Here is a 17845-nt window from a genome sequence, read left to right on the forward strand (position 1 = left end):
TACTTAAGTGTTTTGTTTAGCTTATCATCAAACTAGTACACATATATTCCTAACAATCTCCCCCTATTTATGTCTACTAGAATTGTAGGCATAAATTCAGGGTTAACTTGATGATAACAAAACACTTAACAAATGTATGAGTTGCAACTAAGTAGAAATTCAAAGTGCTGCAAAAGTGTATGTACTGAGATAGAGTTGAAGATTTACAGTGTTTCCAAGGGTGCTCCTTTAGCCTGAGCAAATCATTTTCTTTTCCTTTGTTCCCTTGTTTTCTTCCCTAGCCTTCTGTCATTTTCCTCTACTTGGAGTTGGAGTTGTCTGTAGAATTCAGCTTCATCTTCATCACTGATATCCAACTTAGATTGCATGTCCTTGAGAGTTTCATTACTGGCAATCTTAAGCTGGTCTTCAAGTCTGGAAAATTTTCTGACTCCTTTATTGTCTCTAAGCTCCATCAACCAATGAGGTAATTTATGAATTGTAGTTCCATCCTTTAGGATGAGTAATGTTCTAGGCAAGGAATTTGACTCCCACCAAGTCTTCCTTATGCTGGCAATCTTGTTGAGAATCTCAGTTTTGGCAGTCCTGGTAAAACCAGTGTCCCTTTTTATAGCTGAGTGGACTATAATCATGGTAGAATAGCCCTCATTTAGAATTCTTTGAAGAGGCCAAGTCATTTCCACACTTCCGTTATACTTGAACACTAAACTTTCTGGTAGCTGTCCATAGGCATTTATTATGACGGCCTCAACCCCGGGGTCAGGAGTTGACGTCACTAACAACAAAAATAGCAATCATAATTCAGTCCAACTCATTAATAATACATAACTACGACACCTTTACCAAGACCTTTTCCAGGTTTAAGTATGACTTAGGTTATTCAACTAACACAACCCAAATTACCTTACACAAACCTGACCACTAATTTAATGTAGCAACTCAATAGACCTCATCTGGTCTGAACACAACTAACTCAGAGGAGCCTGACACGAAAGGAGCTGGAACTCTGCCCTGACTACCGCACAAGAATCTCTTAGACATCTACAATACATATAAAATATTCTGCAAGGGTGAGCAATTTCTTACTCAGCAGCACCACTATATGAATAATAATTAAAACAGTTTAAAGTAAAGCAGTTATAGGAACAGAATTCATATCTTGCCAGAAACGTGTAAAACAAGTATAAACTGGATATCAAAACTAGCATGCTCTGTAAAACAATATCATCAGTAGTGTATTGTGCATAAAAACCATAGTTCAATTTTAGCATGCAATTTCCATTTTTAAACCTTCTGTTCCATTACAGGAACCATAAAACCATCTATCCCGTTACGGGGACCCAAAATCATTTGTTCCGTTACGGGAACCATAAAACTTATCCCATCACAAGACCTATAAAACCTATTCCTCTCCGGGAACCTCAAAATCACTTGTTCCATTACTGGAACCACAACATCATCTATCTCAAACACATTGATTTGTTAAACAATTTCAAAACTGAATCAATCAAATCTATTGGATGTTTAACGGGTGAAGATAGCTGATCAGTGTACCCTCACCGGACAGCGACTAGCGGCCATCCAGAAATAGAATGTGTTCCGAAACTTGGGAAAAGACTAGCTAGGTCTTTCCCCCATGCTGGACTAATCGGTTAAACAGAATGCCAATCCAATTAGCCACTTACGCAACCTCATGCTGGGCCGTTACCGAATAACGGGCCTCTTACGCAACTCCAATATATCAACTGAATTCCCTTTTTACCTCTTTCCAAAATTCCATGACATAGGTGGATCAAAACCTTCCACGACATAGGTGGATTAAAACAGTCTCTTTATCCAGTTTCCAAAATCAGTGTCACCTATCTCTTTTTAAAACCATTCTGTTACAGCACACTATTCAAAACTCTTTTCATTTAAATCACGTTTAGAGATAGGTGTTTTCAGAAGTTACTTTTCCCCAAAGCATAATTTTAAACAACATTTTCAAATACAGTGGATACATAACTTAAAACATTTATGTTCCATTACGAGATTAAAATATTAGCTATTCACATATACTGAACCATAAAAGAATGGTCAGGGGTACTTGCCTTGCAGAGCTTACGACTATCTCTGATTGACCTTGAACTAACTTGGACACTCGACTTTATCGCCTTACTATCAGACTATCCTGGATCCGACTTCAATGTTCAGGTCCTTTGCTTAGAACCTTGTTACGCTTGTCAACTGATCACTAGGTTATCTTCAGTTCAACTTCACTTCTAGAGTCCTTCAACTAGAACCTACAGAGCCGAAATACCCTACGTTAGACGTCTAGGTATGATTGACATATCCTCAATATACATCTACCCATTCGATATCAAATCCCGACTCGTACTTATATACATTATTACAATACACGCATCAACTTAAGGTTCACATTCTCGAAAAATAGGTTCGGTATTCATTTTCAGAAAATACACGTACTCGTCCTTGTACGAAAAAAGGGTTATTGGTTTTGGCAAAACAGTTTATCACTACATACAATCAGACTCCGCATAAAACATATGTATATACTTATTTATACTCGCTCGACATTCCGATAATTACAGGGTATGTCCCGAATTTTCGAATTTAATTTCCAAAAATTTGGCAGCACCTCATCTGTTTATCGGCCTACCCATCGAACAACTCGACGTCAAATCACAACCAATCCATTCAGTCCAAACCAATCACGCAATCCATATAAAAAATTTCCCAACCACCGATTTGAACCAACTAATTATTATTTACATCTTATATTTTTATTTTCACGAATATTAGTCAAATAATTTCCCTGCAAACATAGAACAATTCCGATCAATAATCGCACAACAGTAATCGGAAAACACCACACACGGCCGGGTAACAGGCCGGAAAATAGAAAACCAGGCGACAACAACCTGGAAGAACAATCGAATACAAAATATGATCTAACACCACAACCATTAAACTGATACACACACACATACACGCGTGTATATGCGTGTGTATATCAGCCAAACAGCAACCGGAGCAAGTAAACTGAAAAAAAACAGAAATGGTGGCCGGAAAAACTCACCAAAATGGAGAGAGCAAACGAAAACAGAGAAAATAAATATAAAATTGATAGGGATAAATAAATTATGTTTGTATAATTAAATACTGCATTAATTGTACAAACTGTGGGCTGCCAGGCCCAATAAAAAGATATATGATACTCAGACCAGAAAGGTTAAGCCTGATGGACCAGATCAGGCCTGATGGAATAAAAAAGGCCCAAAAGCCCTGATTATTAATTAATTTCGTAATTAATTAATAAGGGACAAATCAGATGTTGAAAAGAGTCCCGATAAGGATATAAATCCTTGGAGATTAGCCTCAAGGGGACCTAAAAGGATAAGGAATCAGTTTCCTACTATCTAGGACTCCAAAGTCCATTCTAATTATGAGACTTGCCCACCAAGTCTCCTATACCAAGTCCAATTCAAGGACTCCCAACATCTATATAAGGGGTCTCACCCCCACCAATCAGAACTACGTTTTTTGGCTTGATTCTCTAATTCACAGAGATACGTAGGCATCTCGTAAAGGCAGATTGAGTCACGAAACACGAGAGCAGCCATTAAAGGCCTTGAGCTCCCGAATCTTAGTATTAAATACAGCAAGTAATAACCTTGGTTTTTTATCCATAACATTTGGCGCCGTCTGTGGGAAACACAACAACAACCATGGCGAGAACACGGAGAACAATTGGAGCTCTAGAGGAAGGAACACCATTAGAGGCAACCCAGGTGATTTCATCAACCGTGGAGGTTCCTCCCCATTCAACTTATGCATCTACTCAGGGGGAAGCCCAGACAGGGGCAACTCATCCTCAGCCACAAGGGACAACTCCCCCGACTATTCAAGGTACGAATCCTAAAGTTCAACAAATACATATACCTGTGAATTCTCGACCCGTCGGGTATGAATATTCAACTATTGTTACTACTAACCCCCCTTATGGGATGCCCCTTCATCCTGAGGTTGGAGGAAGCGGATATGCTGGGCGAAGCGAAGCACGAGGGCGGTCGCCCCCCTATATACGAGGTTTGGATCCTATCCCTGAGGATCGGGAATTTTCTGGTCCATACACTGAGAGAGACTCCGAATCTTCGGATGATGAAGTGGCCCCGAGAAGGAGGCGTCCTGGAAAAGAGCCAATGGCCGATGGAAGGCAACGCCCCCAAAGCACCCCAGGGGCGAATCCCCAAGAAGTGCAGGAAAAGATCAGGGCTCATGAGGCTGAAATCCAAAGGCTGAGGCGTGACTTGGAGGCTCACCAAGCCACCAGAACCCACATACCTCCTAGGGGGAGAAATCCTCCTCCTATCATAGACCTGGATGGTCCGGTAAGAAGAAGGGCTGCTGTCCCAAGAACTGATCCAAGCAATCTCCTTCCCCTTGGAGATCCTGATGATCCAACTCCACCCTTCACAGAAGAGATAATGAATGCCCATATCTCAAGGAAATTCAAGATGCCCACTATCAAAGCCTATGATGGCACGGGAGACCCCGCTAATCATGTTAGGACATTCTCTAATGCACTGCTGCTGCAACCCGTGAACGATGCTATAAAATGTCGGGCCTTTCCTCAAACCCTGTCGGGTATGGCTCAAAGATGGTACAGTCGCCTACCCCCAAATTCTATTGGATCATTCAGAGAATTAAGTCAGGCTTTTATTAAGCAATTCATCAGTGGAAGAGTCCATGAGAAAAGTTCAGCATCTCTTATGAGTCTTGTGCAGGGAGCTAAGGAATCCTTAAGAGATTACCTGAATCGTTTTACAAAGGAGGCTTTAAAAGTCCCAGACCTTGATGATAAGGTAGCCATGATAGCACTGCAACAAGGAACTAGGGATGAGTTTTTCAAGATGTCTTTGGCCAAACGACCCCCTGAGAGCATGTTGCAGCTCCAAGAGAGGGCAGGGAAGTATATCAAGGTTGAAGAAAGTATGAGGAAGACCGTAGTAAGTAATGAGCCCACTGGAGGCAAGAAACGAAAAACTGATTTGGAGTATATCGCTAAGGACAAATATCCTAGAACCGAACAAAACCCTGATTCAACCCCCAAGAAGGGAGGACCAGGGCAAAAGTTCACTGAATACGCTAAGTTGAATGCTCCCAGAAGTCAGATTTTGATGGAGATTGAGAAAGACAGAGATATTCGCTGGCCTAAGCCCTTGAAGGCTGATCCCGCCAAGCTAGATAAGGGCAAGTATTGCAGGTTTCACAAAGATGTTGGCCATGACACCGATGAGTGTAGGCAATTGAAAGATGAAATTGAGTTTTTGATTCGAAAAGGAAGATTGAACAAGTATACTGGAGATGGAGGGGACAGAAATAATAATGGAAGGAAGAACTTTGAAGATCGTAGGAGGGACCAAGACGATCAGGGGCGAAACCCCCAGCCTAGAGGACCAGTTATAAACACCATTTATGGAGGGCCGAGACCTCGAGGGCCTGTGATAAACACGATCTTTGGAGGTCCAACTGCTGCTGGATTGTCCAAAAATTCCAGAAAGGCATATACTAGAGAGGTTATGCATATTATTGGAGAAGCCCCGAAGAGGGCCAGGACAGAAGTAACATTGGCTTTTGATGATTCCGACCTAGAGGGTGTGAAGTTTCCCCATGACGACCCGCTGGTCATAACACCAATAATAGGAAATAGCCCGGTTAAGAGGGTCCTTGTGGATAATGGTGCTTCTGTGGATATCTTGCTCCACGACACCTTTCTAAGGATGGGGTATAACGACTCCCAGTTAACACCAACCGACATGCCGATATATGGATTTGCTGGAGTAGAATGTCCTGTGGAAGGGATAATCAAGTTGCCAACCACCATAGGTACGGAGCCAAGGCAAGCAACGCAGATGCTGGATTTCGTAGTGGTAAAGGCTAGTTCAACTTATAATGCTATCATGGGGAGAACAGGGATACATGCCTTCAAGGCAGTCCCCTCTTCCTACCATTCAGTCATGAAGTTTCCCACCCGAAACGGGATTGGAGAAGAGAGAGGAGATCAAAAAATGGCTAGAAGCTGTTATGTGGCCTCTTTGAGGGCAAATGGAGTCGGGGGGCAGGTTCTTCCTATTGAAGATATGGATGTTCGAGAAAATGATGAGAATAGAGGAAGGCCAGCAGAAGAATTGGTCTCGGTTCCTTTATACCCCGAGAATCCTGAGAGGACGACTTTCATTGGAGCCACATTAGAGGAGCCCCTTAAAGGGAAGTTAGTGAAATTTTTGCAAGAAAATAGTGATGTGTTTGCATGGTCAGCAGCTGATATGCCAGGCATAGACCCGGAGTTAATTACTCACAAGCTAAACGTAGATCCAAGCCGGAAGACAGTGAAACAAAAGAAAAGAAATTTTGCCCCGGAAAGACAAGAGGCTATAAAGCAGGAAGTGGAAAAGCTCTTAGAGGCTGGATTCATTGAGGAGATTCAATTTCCGGAGTGGTTAGCAAACCCTGTAATGGTGAAGAAGGCTAATGGAAAGTGGAGGATGTGTATAGACTTCACCGATCTGAATGATGCATGCCCCAAAGACTGTTTTCCGCTGCCTAGAATTGATACTTTGATTGATGCTACCGCTGGACATGAGATGCTGAGTTTCATGGATGGGTTTAGCGGATACAACCAGATCAAAATGCATAAGGATGACATTCCAAAGGTATCATTTATCACTGACTTTGGTGTTTATTGTTATCTTGTTATGGCGTTTGGTCTCAAGAATGCAGGAGCCACCTATCAAAGGTTGGTGAATAGAATTTTTAAGGATCTTATTGGTAAGACTATGGAAGTCTATGTTGATGACATGTTAAAGACTGATCATATAGCCCATTTAAGGGAAGCTTTTGAGGTCCTGAGGTACCACAAGATGATGTTGAATCCGACGAAGTGTGCTTTCGGAGTAGGATCTGGAAAATTCTTGGGATTGATGGTCTCGAAGAGGGGAATTGAGGCAAATCCCGATAAAATAAAGGCGATCCTGGACATGGAACCCCCCAAAACTGTCAAGGATGTTCAGAAGCTCACAGGATGGGTTGCTGCGTTAGGACGATTCATCTCCAAGTCAGGAGACAAGTGCTTGTCATTTTTCAAGTCACTGAAGAACATCAAAGACTTTGTATGGAATGAGGAAAATCAGAAGGCATTTGAAGAGTTAAAGAAGTATATGGGCCAGGCCCCGTTGTTGGCCAAGCCAGTTCTGAATGAAGTTTTATTTTTGTACTTGGCTGTTTCAGAGAGCGCCTTGAGCGCCGTGTTGGTTAAGGAGGAACTGAAAGTCCAGAAACCCGTATACTATGTCAGCAAAATTTTGCATGGTGCTGAGTTGAATTATTCAGCCATTGAGAAATTCGCTTTAGCCTTGGTAATGGCTTCAAGAAAGCTGCGTCCTTATTTTCAAGCTCACCAAATTGAAGTGCTAACAAATCAGCCACTGAGAAATATCATTCACAGTCCCAAGGCAAGTGGGAGACTGATTAAGTGGGCAATAGAGTTGGGAGAGTTCGATCTCAAGTATAAGCCACGTACGGCCATAAAAGCCCAGGCACTAGCTGACTTCCTGGTGGAATGTACCATACCCAACCAAGAAGTCGGGGGGCAGGAAGATACCTTACCTCAAGACAAGGGAGTCGACAATGGGGACAAGGAGAAAGAATATTGGGTTCTCTATTTTGATGGAGCATCAAAAACAAATTCCAGTGGAGCAGGGTTGGTTTTGCAAAGCCCTGATGGATTCTTAATTGAGTATGCCATGAAGCTAGACTTCCCAACAACAAACAATGAGGCAGAGTATGAAGCCCTGATTGCTGGCCTTGGTCTAGCTGGGACACTTAGAGTCAAAAACTTAAAGGTCCGTGGAGACTCGAAGCTGATCATATCCCAGGTAAAGGGAGAATTTGAGGCAAGGGATGATACGATGGCTAAGTATGTTCGCCTAGTAAGGGCTGTGATGACCCAATTTAATGAATGCCATGTTGAACACATTCCAAGGGAAGAAAATGCTAAAGCAGATGCGCTATCAAAGTTTGCTTCATCTGAGATTGAAGAAAGTTCAGGAAGTGTGTACTTCCGTGTTTTGAAGACACGAAGCATAGATGTTAAGCTTGTGGCTCCCGTAGGCTTGGGGACGTCATGGATTGATCCCATCAAGGCTCACATTCAGACCGGTTGGTTGCCAAGCGATGCAATTGAGGAACGGAAGTTAACTGTTCGAGCACTAAGGTACTCTTTGATAGATGGGATTCTATATAAAAGATCTTTCGTGGTTCCTTACCTGAGGTGTCTCAGGCCCGATGAGGCACGCTTGGCTCTTGAAGAAGTGCATGAAGGTATTTGTGGACAACACCTGGGGGGCAGGGCCTTGGCTCATAAAATAACCCGTTTAGGCTTCTATTGGCCAGAAATGATGGCCGATGCCAAAGAATATGTGAAGAAGTGTGATCGCTGTCAGAAGCATGCACTAGTTGTTAGACAACCCCCCGAGATGCTGACCTCTATCAACTCGCCTATTCCCTTTGCCATGTGGGGGATGGATATTCTAGGGCCTTTTCCTATGGCCACGGCACAAAGGAAATTTTTGATTGTAGCCATTGATTATTTCACCAAGTGGATCGAAGCCAAACCCTTGGCCAAAATCACAACTAAGCAGGTTGCACAATTCCTGTGGGAAAACATTATGTGCCGATATGGAATTCCCCGTATCCTCGTCACTGACAATGGAACACAATTCAACAATGAGGAATTCAAGAAGTATTGTGAAGAAAATGAAATTGAGTTACGATTCACCTCTGTGGCTCACCCGCAAGCCAATGGGCAAGCAGAGGTAGCAAATCGGATAATCCTGGATGGACTAAAAAAGAGGATCGAGAAGTCAAGAAATAATTGGGTGGATGAGATACTTCCAATATTATGGGCCTATAGGACTACCTGTAGAGTCACGACAGGAGCAACTCCTTTCATGTTGGCATATGGGGCAGAAGCAGTAGTTCCCGTGGAGATATCGCATTCCTCTCCAAGGATTCAGACTTTCAATGCTGTAGAAAATGAGGAAGGGCAGAGGTTAGCCCTGGATCTAATTGATGAAGTGCGAGATGAGGCACATGCAAAGATAGTAGAATATCGGAAAAAGGCTTCATTCTATTACAACCTAAGGGTTAAAGAGAGATTTTTTAAACAAGGAGATCTAGTCTTGAGAAAAATAGAGGCTTCTGGTGTTGGACAGAAAGGAAAGCTTACCCCGAATTGGGAAGGGCCGTACAGAGTCAAGAGCGTTCAGGGTAGAGGAACCTACAAGCTGGAAACTATGGAAGGTTTTGAAGTCCCGAGGACCTGGCACGCACAAAACCTGAAGGTTTACTATGTGTAAGATAGGAGAAGTACGATTCTCACTTGTCATTGACAAGTAGGTTTAAAAGCACCTTGAAGCTTTGCTTGCATAGGATTTTATATTCCAGTAGAATTTACATTGTCTAGTTATTGTTGATTAGGGTCGAACCCATGCTATGTAAGGTTTTGGAAAACCAGACTTCATATTAAAGAGTTTGAAATTATTTCTATCTAAGGATGTTTAAGGTTCAAATGCATATTAAGATTGTAAAGATAAAACAGAAAAAGGCAAGAAAAGCAACGTATAAAACATAACCCCGAAGGGTAACAAGTTCTGATATAAATAAAGTTCAAAAAGAAGATATACAAAAAGCTAGGCCTTGGAAGGATGAGATTCCTCAGAACCACTATCCGAAGTCTCTTCGGAAGTTTCAGTCATTTCTTCGGACGTCTCGGTCGTCCCCTCCGAAGTCCCTATAGAAGTTCCCTCGGCAGAAGATGATGGCTGTTGAGGCGCTGCTTTGGGAGATTCTTCCACCCTGGCCTTCTTAGCAACAGGCTCGAATTCCTCCTCGGGGGAATCTTCCTCCTCTCCATCCTTGATCATACCAGCAAGCTTTTCAGTAACACCTCCAAGCTCTGGAACCCGCACTGGGCAAGGAAAGGGCAACTGCTCAAGGACCTCGGGAAACTCATCCTGGATGGCCTCCACAGCAGCGTCCCAGCCTTCCTTATAGCTAACGGGATGAAGAAGGGCGTCATGCTCCACCATCAAGTCTTTGAATTCTTGAGTGTCCATCCAGCCATCAAAGGCTTTTTCCTTCTGCGCCTTCAAGATGACATTTTCAGCCCGGGCCGTCTCCAGGTCAGAAGTGGAAGAGGCCAATTGAGCTTCAAGGGCCTCAATTTTTTGATTGGCCTCCTCCAACTTCTTGTTGGCATCTTCCAGGCCAACCTTCCAAGCCTTGGCTTGGTGAATAGCCCCTTGAAAATGGGCGTTAGCCTGCAGGAGAAAACAACAAAGGTTTAGAAAAGAAAGAAAAGAGAATTGTAAAAAGCATAAGTAAAGTACATACCGTCGCCAGAGCTTGGGCTCCAAACAGCTCATTCCCCTCCAAGTCCTGTTGAAGGACAAAATCTTGATAATCCACCGGGGAAATGGAATGCTTAGACCATTCCTTGGACAGGGTCGTGCTGCCCACAATTGAGTCCTTGCCCCGGATCCCCCAAGCAGGTTGAAAGTAGGCACCTGGCCTCTGCTTGGTGCGCAGAACTTGGCTGGGGCCTTCCTCATCTGGCTCCGTCGCCTGAAGAAGGAACTCCGGGAAGCGGTCACCCAGTCGAGGGTCCTTAAAGATCTTCCCGGCCCTCTTCATCCTGGTTGTCTCCAGGTCCTTCGGCTTGGTAGCCTCCTCAATCTTCTCAGCCACTGCAACAAACAAAGTCAGTTGAAAATCAATGAAATAAAAGTGCAGGAAATAAAGGAGATAAGAAAGGGAACTTACTTTTCTTATTAACGGGCGAAAGGCCGCGTTCTACCAGGACGGTCTCCCGGATAAGGTCCCAACAATGGGAAGTGCCGTTGTCTTGCGTAAGGAGGTTGAAACCTCTAGCCTCCTCCTCAGACAAAGTTATGTCATTCGGGCTCCCGTCTACGGCCAGCCCAAAGGATGATCGAAACAGGGAGCCCCAATCTCCACCTTCCCAAATAACAAACAAAAAATCTTTCTTCCACCCCAAGTTGTTGTCAGGGATGGACTTCCCATTTACGATATGGGGGATAGTGGGGCACTGGTTGATAGAAACCCAACCCGGACTTTTATCAGGGCTGTTTTTAAACTGAAAAATCTTCCTGAAGACAGCAACAGATGTGGGGACGTTGTGCTTGGCGCATTGCGACAGATAACACAGAATCAACCTCCAGGAATTAGGGGGAAGTTGGCAAGGGCTGATGCCCACATCAGCCAGTAGCAAAGGAATGAATGGAGGAAAAGGGAGTCTAATACCTGCCCTCAGAGTATCCCTATAGATGCATAGCGCGTCCTTCTTCCACTGACAGGCCCTGTCGGCCGGACCCGCAAGAACCAGCTTAAAAGGCTCCTTGATTTTGAAGCAGCTGCTCAACTTTTCCAGCTCCTTAGGATCCCGTAAAGCACTGATATGATCGTGCGCGTCCAGATGCGCATCAGACGGATACTCGTCCCCTCGAGTGTTGATCATGTCGATTAAGGAAGTATACCTCGATCGAATAGGAAAATCATTGGACTTTCTAGCCACGTTCATCTTGGCCAAACGAGTCATTCTTTTGTCAGCCATCTGAAAAAAAGTATGAGGCACGTAAATAGGCTATCTTAAAATGGCACACAATGGAAAAATAATGAAAAGCAAAGGGAGGAATCTTACCTGAAGAAGCGCTCCTGAAAAAAGGCTTTGAGCTCCGACTTGCTGTTATTCCTCTGAGAATCTTAGCAGGAAGATGAAGAAGAAAACTAAGAAATGAGAAAGTGAGGAGTAATAGCCTTTCCTCATTCCTTTATATAAGAGGAAAAGGAAGTTGAAGGGACGAAAAGCCCATTGAGGACAAAAGCCCATAAGAAAAAGCCCAGAAAAAAGAATATTCCAGAATATTCCAAGGAATTCTAGAGCATTCTTAACAGGGTGTATTAAGCCCAGATCAATAAAAAGAGGCCCAATAAGATTTGAAAAGGCCCAATAAAAGAGGCCCAATAAGATTTGAAAAGGCCCAATAAAAGAGGCCCAATAAGATTTGGAAAAGCCCAATAATAGAGGCTCAGAAAAATTTAATAAGGCCCAACAAAAAAGGCTAGGCCCAAATCCAATTAGGATTTGGAAAATACAATACCCTAAATTAAAGCTAAATAAAGAAGGCTAGTGGAAGACCAGGAACCAGGTCGAAATCCAGGTCGTGAATCCTGCCCGAAATCTTTCGAGCAGACACCCGAAAATAGCGGGTAAAAAAGACCAGAATCCAGGTCGAAATCCAGGTCGTGAATCCTGCCCGAAATCTTTCGAGCAGACACCCGAAAATAGCGGGTAAAAAAGACCAGAATCCAGGTCGAAATCCAGGTCGTGAATCCTGCCCGAAATCTTTCGAGCAGACACCCGAAAATAGCGGGTAAAAAAGACCAGAATCCAGGTCGAATTCCAGGTCGTGAATCCTGCCCGAAATCTTTCGAGCAGACACCCGAAAATAGCTGGAATAACGGAACTGAATTGAGGTCGAAGCTTCGACCAGGAATGAGGTCGAATAAAACCAAGCATCTTTCAAAAAATAGGGATTAAAAACCCAGGTCGAAGTTCGACTAGGATCCTGGTCGTGGATCCTAGTCGAAATCCTTCGACCAGGAAGCAAGAAAACCAAAGAATTTTCGAACAGGATTCAGGTCGAAATATCGACTAGAATCCTAGTCGAAATCCTAGTCGATAGGCTTATAAAAAAAAAGGGTTGAATTTTCGACCTCGATCCAGGTCGAATTTTCGACTAGGATCCTGGTCGAATTCCAGGTCCTAGATCCAGGTCGAAATTTCGACTAGGATCCTGGTCGAATTCCAGGTCGTGAATCCTAGTCGAATTCCTTCGACCAGGATGACAAGGCTGGCCCCATTTTTCGACTAGGATCCTGGTCGAAATTTCGACCTGGATCCTGGTCGAAAAAAGGGCTGGAAATTTGAAAATTCCAGAAAATAAGGAAAAATCCCAGAAAATTCCAGAAAATAAGGAAAAATCCCAGAAAATTAGGGAAAATTCCAGAAAATAAGGAAAAATCCCAGAAAATTCCAGAAAATTAGGGAAAAATCCCAGAAAATTAGGGAAAATCCCAGAAAATTAGGGAAAAATTCCAGAAAATAAGGGAAAAATCCCGGAAATAAGGGAAAAATTCCTGGAAATTAAGATAATTCCTGAATAAAAGGAAAAATTCGTTGTAAATGTGTAGGTCGCTCCACACTTTACGGAAAAACGAAAACCTGTAAGGGAACAAATAGACTTAACTTCTGCGAAACCTAATCAATGTTTCCCAAAAGTTGGGGGGCAAATGATAGGGATAAATAAATTATGTTTGTATAATTAAATACTGCATTAATCGTACAAACTGTGGGCTGCCAGGCCCAATAAAAAGATATATGATACTCAGACCAGAAAGGTTAAGTCTGATGGACCAGATCATGCCTGATGGAATAAAAAAGGCCCAAAAGCCCTGATTATTAATTAATTTCGTAATTAATTAATAAGGGACAAATCAGATGTTGAAAAGAGTCCCGATAAGGATATAAATCCTTGGAGATTAGCCTCAAGGGGACCTAAAAGGATAAGGAATCAGTTTCCTACTATCTAGGACTCCAAAGTCCATTCTAATTATGAGACTTGCCCACCAAGTCTCCTATACCAAGTCCAATTCAAGGACTCCCAACATCTATATAAGGGGTCTCACCCCCACCAATCAGAACTACGTTTTTTGGCTTGATTCTCTAATTCACAGAGATACGTAGGCATCTCGTAAAGGCAGATTGAGTCACGAAACACGAGAGCAGCCATTAAAGGCCTTGAGCTCCCGAATCTTAGTATTAAATACAGCAAGTAATAACCTTGGTTTTTTATCCATAACAAAAATAGTGAGGGGGAGGGAGAGTAATCGAGAGAGATTGTGAGAAAAAGGAGAGCGTGAGAGATTGATTAGAGGAAGAAAGTGGGATCGAGAAACAACAGGGGTGGGGGTGGGTTTTTGGATTTCTTTTCTTTTTTTTATTTACAATTTATGTGTTGCTGCCACGAATCACCTGTTGTAGTAAAATTAGGACACCTGTATTTTAGTATGGCACGTACCCCCTGCTGCTCTATTCTGGTCCGCATTTCCGCGTTTTAACGAACACTTGCAACTAAATATTAATCAAAATAATCCCAATATAGTCTTAGAATTTTCTAAATATCCCAAAACTAATAAAATTAAATTTTTCATTATTCTTTAAAGCATTTTTAAAATACAACTCGTACCCGCATTTCACAATTAACGAACCGAGCGGCACTTAAAACAAATTCAAAAAATCACGAAAACAGTCTTAAAATGTTAGAAATATCCCGAAGTAAATAAAAACATGAATTTCGATATTTTAAAATAATTTCCGAAACACAATTCATACCCGCTTTTATCAAATAAAGGAATCGACGCGCGAGTGAAACTAACTCCGAAAATTTCCAAAATAATTTTAAAATTCTCAGAATAATACGAACCTAATAAAATATAAGTTTCATAATTTTTGAAGATTTCCATAATTAAATATGGATTTTACCATTAAACACACTCAGAAAATCATTTGAAAATAAATAATTAACAAAATATTAATTTCTCAATTTTATAAAGTCCTAAAAATAATTATTGAAATTATAAAATTATAAAAACAATTTTAGAGACAAACCAAGTATTTATGGAAATAAAACTGCAATAATACCATCTTTAACAACGATACAAAATCGTACCATTCATTAATTAACCACGCAATTCAATTCCATACACTAATAATCACATACACATAGTGACAGAGTGATAACCCACTGACTGAACCCACAAATTTTTTTTATTTAATTATCTATTCCATAATTACACATTAAAATAATAATAAAAATATACGGGTCGTTATATCCATCCCCCCTTAAAAAGATTCTGTCCTCAGATGCTGATTTAACTAAACAAGTGAGGATCTTTGTCAAACATATCTGACTCTAACTTCTAGGTAAACTCTTCTACTTGGGGATTTATTCATCGCATACTCACCATAGACATAAATTCATTACTAAGGACTCACTCTTAACAATCTAGGATTTGGATCGATTATTCCATGCAGAACAAATTTGGATGAGAGCCCGTTGGCTCCTAATCAATGGCTTGATTCAAATTAGAAACATATCGCTTTAACATTGACACTTATATCATATTATATATATACTTTCAACATACTCTATATTGTATAAATCGTCTTTTCACTTTGGCCCTTCGTTTACGGATGATAGATGGTACTATCTTTTAACTCAATTTCCAAACATTTGAACACTTTTTACTCATTTCCATTAATTAAGGCTGGAAGGTAATCTCTTATCTTCACTTCTTCTTACCTTCAGGTATTCGAACTTCACCTCCCACTCTTTCTAGTTCTTTTATTAATTCCTCAGGAATCTTAACCATATTTATTTCTTCTTTCCTATTCGAGACTTCGGTCCCTAAATGGACCTTGCTTGGTTATTAGTTACTCAAACACACAGGCTCCTAACCAGCACCTCATACCTTTAAGGTTTAATATACAATTGCTATTGTGCAACTTTTCGCGGCATTTCTTTCGGTTTTCAACTTGGTCTTCCTTAGCCCTTAGATGGTGAGGATGTTATCAATAAATATGATTATACCATGCAAGTACTCCTGATACACCATATTCCTTATTTTTTTATAGACAACTAATACACTTGTTACTCCGCCCATTATCACCAAAACTTACAGCACTCCTAACCCATTCTATGCAAGGTTACTTATTCCTATTCGTCAACTTTTCTAACTTCTGATAATCAGCACATAACTTCATACATCCATCCTTCTTTCCTATAAATCACCTCAGTGCACAACACATAATGCACCTTGTCTCATTATTCTTTCATCCTACAATTCCAAAGTTTCCTTCTTAATATCCCTTAAATGCACTAGTTACGCCTTATCTTCTTGCTTATGTCCTTTAATACTTATTCCAATATTAGCTTCCGCAAAGATTATCGTTTGCTTCTTCCGGTAATCAATTATTTCCCTGGTTCCTTATCAGGGTCCTGAGCAGCTAAAATTTTAATCATATTACAATTCTTAGCCTTGGATGTACTGGACGTCAAACCTTTTGATGCACTACCTCCAATGCTATCTCGGGAAGTACTTCTACAATTCTTGGAAACATGTCCTACCTTACCACAGTTATAACAGACGACTCCTGGATTTTCCACCTTACATTCTGACGCATAATGTCCCTTCTGACTACATCTAAAACATTCAGTATTTGCTTTACACCTTTCACCATGTCTTTTACCGCATTGCTTACATTCCGATATAGGCGATTTAACCGAATTGGCCTGATTAGAGCTGGCTGAGGTGTTACTAATTCTATTTAAAGAAATACTTTTCTCTCTAAATCTTTATTCTTACTCCCTCCGACCTTTTTATGAGACTTCTGACTGGATCCTTCTGGACCTGACGCTTTTTCCATATCATCAATCTTTCGCTTCTTATCTTCTTTTTCTCTAGCGGCTAACTTCTGATCAAATTCAATTACTAAGGCGGCCTGAACTATGGAAGGATACGTCTTGAGTTACAATGCCACCACTCCACTACGAATTTCAGGCTTCAATCCTTGTTAAAACCTCCTTGCCTTCTGAGCTTCAGAGCACACATATTCTGGTACAAATCTAGCCAACTCTGTGAACTTAGCCTCATACTCAGCTACACTTCTGTCACCTTGCTTTAGTTCTAGGAACTCAATCTCTATTTGATTCTTTACGCAGTCAGGAAAATACTTTTCTAAAAATAACTTAGTAAACCTAGCCCATGGAACATGGTCTTCTCCTTCTAATGCCCTGGTTGACTCCCACCAATAATTTGCTTCATTTTTCAAGAAATAGCTTGCATAATCAGTCTTAAGATTCTCACTTACTCGAACAAGATTGAAAGCTTTATCCATCTCTTTTAACCATACTCCAGCAGCTACCAGATTAGGCTCACCTTTAAATTCAGGAGGGTTAACATTCTGAAAAGATTTAAAACTAACACTTCGGTTCACTCCTTGTTGTTGCTGCTGCAACAGTAGTTGCTGTTGCTGAACCTGTTGGATTAACTGCAACTGTTGTTGTTACTGCTGACGCAACAAGTCTAGAATTTAATTTATAGCTGGACTCTCCGTAAAACTACTACTATTTCCTTTAGACTGGGTAGCTTTCTTGGGTGGCATCTTCCAGAAATATATAAATGAGTTTATTCAATAACAAAAATATTTGACAAAAGGTATCATCGTTTAAACGGTGCACCTGTATCAGGAAAATGCTGCCCAATCACAGTACCCATGTCTTTAATATCGGGGTCCATTTACAAAAGAAATTTAGATTAGCAACATTAGCAACAATAGCAACAATGACAATAGCAGAATCAACAACAGTACAGAAAAACGAAAATATAAAGAACTAGTCACCATAGCACGGTTCCTTAATATAACAGCAACTGACCAACTTCACATCCCTACTCAGGTACAACAGCTAAATTTATCCAACATACCACAAAAGTCGGCTAAATATATTAGTCACACACTATGTAGAACAAGCCGATAAATCGAGTCAAGCTTAAGGGACACTAACTCTACTAAGCACCATCGTTCATGTTTCAATTAACCCTTCTTCTAAGGATGATTTCCTTATCACCACAAGTAACCCAT

This window comes from Apium graveolens, chromosome 11 (genome assembly GCF_009905375.1).
Source record: "Apium graveolens cultivar Ventura chromosome 11, ASM990537v1, whole genome shotgun sequence".
In the NCBI taxonomy this organism is placed as follows: Eukaryota; Viridiplantae; Streptophyta; class Magnoliopsida; order Apiales; family Apiaceae; genus Apium; species Apium graveolens.